Source organism: Octopus bimaculoides, chromosome 29, assembly GCF_001194135.2.
Source record: "Octopus bimaculoides isolate UCB-OBI-ISO-001 chromosome 29, ASM119413v2, whole genome shotgun sequence".
Taxonomy (NCBI): Eukaryota; Metazoa; Mollusca; class Cephalopoda; order Octopoda; family Octopodidae; genus Octopus; species Octopus bimaculoides.
Genome location: NC_069009.1, coordinates 10,547,568 through 10,553,309, shown reverse-complemented (window position 1 = coordinate 10,553,309; position 5,742 = coordinate 10,547,568).

The window sequence follows — 5,742 nt, the reverse complement described above, 5'->3', positions numbered from 1 at the left end:
TGTTGCCTACTTTCAAGTAAAAATAAACGGTAATTAAGAAATATAGTGAGTCTTTCATAATGGACGATGATGATGATAATAATAATAATAATAATAATAATAATAATAATAATAATAATAATAATGATGATATTTCATTTTTATTGGAGTCATGGGTTACAAAACACGAAGAAGTAGAAGATAAAAGTAACTTGCGTGTAAACAATAATAAAAGATCAATTAACAACAAAACCGGTCAATAAATTGGAAACATACTAAGATTGTACAGGAAACTCCATACGTAACGCAACTCCTTAACCATCATCATTTTTCACCGTACTAAACAGACTATAGGTGATACGTCAGCCTTCCTTGCCACATGAACCCACTTCCCAAACAATTGATTCGGAAGTTGGGCAGCACATCTATCTCAACCTTCGCATTCGTTTTCAAATAGTATTTAAAAAATTTATAAGGTCCTGAACGTTTTCCGCACAGCGCTAACCATTTCACTATAGCTCTTTCTCGTTCTTCTCCATATAAACGTTTCCAACACGTGATCATTTACTCTAAGTACCGGGAGGCTTTTGTAAATTACAGCGTCCGAGCTTTTGAAGATGAACCCAAAATCAGTGTCATTCAGGTCAGATATTGAGATCTTAGCTATTTTCATAGGAACACGCCTACTCATATTCATAGTGTATATCGGAATCTCTTATATGAAGAGTAATCAAATATCCCCAGAAAAATACCATATTGATAATGCCAGTATTTAAAATTGCCCGGGAGACCTGACATGTCCATTTGTACTCCAAAGCGTGCAATTAATTCTTGGCTACGTTTATATTTTTGTATTGGATATGCACTGAGGAGAAAGAAACCATATAGACTACGTACTACTATTACTATTATACGAGACTCAACGATCTATATTAAATGCTCACAGGGAACTGCTACGAACACGAAACGCCAATTACTAACAGATTTTAAATTTATAGTAATAAGTCAGTTCACATTTTAGTCACTGGCGTTAAATGTCTGAGCTTAAACCTTTCAAAACCCTTATAAACAATATCAGCCTATGTTGTTTAGTCACTCTTTTTTTAAATACAAACATTTCCACAGAATGTAAAACACTGAACTTTTTTTCGCTAAAAATATTATTAAAGATATTAATCACTTCATCAAAACCCAATTTCGCTGCCTTTCTCGGAAAAATAAAGATACAAAAGTTTTCGTGCCAAATGTTCTTTAAAGGGCTTGTGGCAACGGAAGACATGGACATTAGAAAAAGAATATTATCAAAGTTGAATCAAGATGTTGAACTAACTTAGCATAAATTGGCCGAGGAATGCCAACAAATAATTCACCTTCGAGAAGATACAAGAAAAACAAAAAAGAATAATAATAATAAGAAGAAGAAAAATAATAATGATAATAATAATAATAATAATAGTGTACAAACGTGTAACGAAAGTATTCCAAAAAAGACAGATAAATGTGAAACCGTGATATGTTTGCAGAGATCTGAATTTTAGGAAGGATTTTCCCTTCAAAGCTAAAGAGTTTTAAGTGCAGTAAAATCCGGTACAGCTTGTCAATAAGCTGGTTGAAGAAAAATGTCAAAAATCAGAAACCGAAGAAAGTCTACTCAACAAAATTAAATTATAGCATAGAACACCGAAAATGCAATTAGATACCGGTTCAGGCGTATCGATAACTAGTACGTCAATATGGATTAAGATAGGAAAGCCGGTATACAAAAAATACCAAGATATTTCACGTTGTGTCGGGGCAACGAGTTCAATTCTTGGGCGAAATTTCGCCATAAATAAAACTTAAAGAAATGACGCGGAAAAATAAAATAATGGTATCTAAAAATACAATGAATCTGTTCAGCACAGATTTAATGGAAGAATTCGGCCTGTGGGATCCACCATTGAATACATTATGTAAGAAGGTGAACGTGTCACATTCCGTGTCAGATAATGCGTCGGAAAAATTGAATTTAAAAGTAAAGAAGATATACCCCCTTGTCGTCTTGGAAGGAACTCGGAACGTGTGAACAAATCACAGTAAAATATGAGTTGAAAGAAAATATGGTTCCGGTGTTCAGACCGAAAAGGAACTAAAAAGATTGGAAAACATAGGGGTAATTGAAAAAGTAAAATACTCAGAGTAGGTGGCTCCTACTGTCTACATGGATAAAGAAAAATAAAATAAGAATACTGGACCAAACCAGAGTACTGGCCAAACTGGAGTACTGGACCAAACCTGACACCTAACATTTTTACCGGTCCGTCCGTCCATCGTCCAATGATGGTGTTGGGCGATATCGACTTGCCCCTCCATGTGCTGAGTTGCAAGCTGACCGACTTATTCCGGTTAATGTTTGCCCCTGTCACTGCCTCGTAACCCCTTAATGCCTTACCTACCCACGGTAAGTGTTCGATCCGGGATACGATGACGGTGATGTCGTCTGCATACACCAAAATCGATTTTCCACATCTTAGATCTCGCGGCATGCCTCTCTTAACCTCCAGCTTTCGCAGCAATACATTGAGGGACAAAACATGCAGAAGAGGGGAGAGAGGACATCCTTGCCATACCGAGCGCTCAATGCAGAACAGTTCCGAAACGAAACCGTTCACCCGAACGATCGATTCGATGTTGCTCTCTAAATCGGTGATCCACCCAAGGAACGGCGAGCCAAACCCGACAGCCGCAAAGACCACCACTAGAAACTGATGGTCAACCCTATCAAACGCTTTAGATTAGTCAAAATGTATCATGGCTCTATCCTTCCAGGAAATCTATTTACCCTCTCTAAGGTACAGCGCATAAGGTAAAGACTGTCGTGAATTGACCTACGTGGTTTGTGCCTCTCAAATAAGTCCACCCACACTTTTTGATAATTCCCCGGCCAAAATATTCAGTTTTGCATTAAGCAGAGTGCAGGGCCTAAAATTACACCCCCCTTATTGTAGGCCTTTCTTTGCAGCGTCATAATCCCCCGGCTCACAGACTTGGGAATACAACTGTTCTGCTTCCTATTGGTATACACGCATGCAAGTAGGTGCCCAAACATGTCTGGCATAGTGTAATAGAGTTCGTATCGGCCTTTCACAGCTGGGATCGGCCTTTCACAGCTGGGATCGGCCTTTCACAGCTGGGATCAGCCTTTCACAGCATTCCGCTTCCCGCCCTGAGAGACGCGGCAAACCGACACGAGTCAGTGAGGTCCTCCCTACGCTCCGTCCCACCGCCACACCGACACTCCCGAACAACTGTGTGAAATATTCGTGAAACTCTTTGCACATCTCAGGTTTGTTTAATGAGTGCTCATGTTGGTCCCTCAAAAGTCTTATTATTACATTATTGCCACGTTGGGTGCCTAACACATGGGCCCATCTGGCAACGTTGATTCTCTGTTGTCCTATTGCACGCAACATACCCCTGACAAAGCGTTTTTTGTGCTTCGCTTTGAGATGTTGGTCGAGCGCCAACCGCACAGCTAAAACTCTAGCGCCTTAACTGAAGCTCATTCTATTCTATTCTATTACTAACTAGATCCTTACTAAATCAAATGGACGCAAATTTAATGACTCTTTTGAGGGCATACCACAATTTTTTGCTAATAATGGTACCAGTCAACGCCCTCATCACTAACTACGTAACCTGGTTCCTGCAGGCTTCATAGGCCAAAAGCGACCTGCTTAACTTCCAGTAACCTGGTTTCTGTCTACACATACTATCTAAGTCAAATCTGTAGGTTACAAATTGTGATCACTGTGATTGACAATATGATGTTGTGGACAACTATCTATGTTCTTATCTTTAATTCTAACAATATTCCTGTGTAGATAAGATCTGGAAGACCCATCGTTATTCGCCCATGTCCACAATGGAACGTCCTGGTGATCGAGTGTGAATCGGTCAGCCAGCTGAAAACGACTAAGAAGACCCTCTCATATCCGTTTCGAGCCAACACAATCTATGCGTGCGTCGCAGATTGTGTTAGATTCCCCTAACAACACTAAAGTGTTTGGACGTACCTAGAAAATTCTCTTGGCTTCGGAAATAGTCAGACTTCCATGCTCCGCAAGAAGTGTAGACAACGACCAACTTGGAAGATTTACCGCTACTGTGCGTCACATCAAGGATTACTAACCTGCCCTCCAATTCTTATCTCTAAATTCTTATCTCTAAATCCAGATTTTTCCTAAGTAGAACTGCAACCCCTCCTTACACTCCAGGTTGGCAAGGAGAATTAAATTTCTCGTAGCAATTTAGCAGGGGTGAAAAAGCCTGCAGTCCACTCAGTCTTGTTTCAGTAGTATCTACTAAATCTATTCTATGCAACCCGATGTCGTCAAGGAGATACCTTTGCTGCCATTCCGACCCGAGGCCACGTATATTTATTCAACCTAAGTTTTCTTACATTTAGAGGAGAGTGGAGGGTAATTCACCATCCACATTCCTTGCGTCGTTTTTTGGGGGGCGGGGGAAGGGTGAACATTTTTGTACAGGTTACTGGAATGCTCCAATATCTTCAGTGAATGAATGTTTTAAAAATGTATATCTAATAGATTTGATAGATCTCGATGGGAGGTGGAATGTTGGAGTAACGTGGTTCTTGGTTTGGTTTTCTCGATGAGAATTTTTCTGTTACTTGCATTGGTTCGTTATTGTTAGAGATTATGCCTATGATGCAGAATGCGTGTTAGGGGGTCCAGGGGTGGCGGGTTTGGGGTTTTCTGTGCTTGTGTTCGTATTATTGGCAATGGAAGCTGGGCGGGGCTCTAACATTTTCTGCTTTTTTGCGTGACGGTAGTCCAATCTATTTCCTGTTTTTTCTGAGCTTCAGACTCTGGCACCACTCTTTTAGTAGATTTGATTTGGGGTTTCCGCTATCATCTCTGTATCCATTGTGGTTCTATCGGATGGTGTGAGTGTCGTTTTGCGGTTGTTATAAGTGACGTTGGTGGAGAGCATCCTACGCTTATATGGCCCATTTGGCCACACTTACAGCTGCGCAGCTTTTGCCCCTCAACCATGAACTTAATTTGATGTCTTCACTAATTAAAGTTTAGTCCAGAATTTTTCCAGGTCGGTAGAGGCTGCTTGGAATACTTTATCTAATCCCTGCTCTTCCAGTTTTGCTGGTGAAATTTGGTTGCTTGAAGGATGGTAATCTTGTTTTCTAATCCGAGTATTAGAGCTGCCGTACGCCATGGAACATCAACTTCTGGCGGTACGTCTCCTAGCTTTATCTTGGAAGTACGTCCTCCAAGGTATGTTGCGGTTGAAACAACACGGCTGATGTGAACGTTGTTGTTGAATATTGCATGGCTTCCTCCGTTTGAAAATTATCTCCAATGTGATGAACTGACCTCCTCTTGTTATATATGTTGCATCCTGCCATATAGGTTGTAGACATTTCTCTATGGCCTCCTTTTAGGCCATATCAATCTTTTTGTTTTTTATCCAAAAAGGTTTTATATATCAAAGTTTTATGTGTGGTGTAGATGACTTACCCGGGCGGATTTAGTTTTACTTTCTGTCCCTCCCTCTTGAAGGCACTTGTACTTGGCTATTTCGTCTTTCTCGATACTAACATCTTCTCATGTGACACTAACGACCGGCGCAAAATTGAATGTTTTATTTTTCGTTTTCTTTTTATCCATGTCTTACATTTGAATAGTATCTCCCGGTAACAGCAATTCTTCAATTAAAACGTCGAGTCTCATGGCATCTCCTATG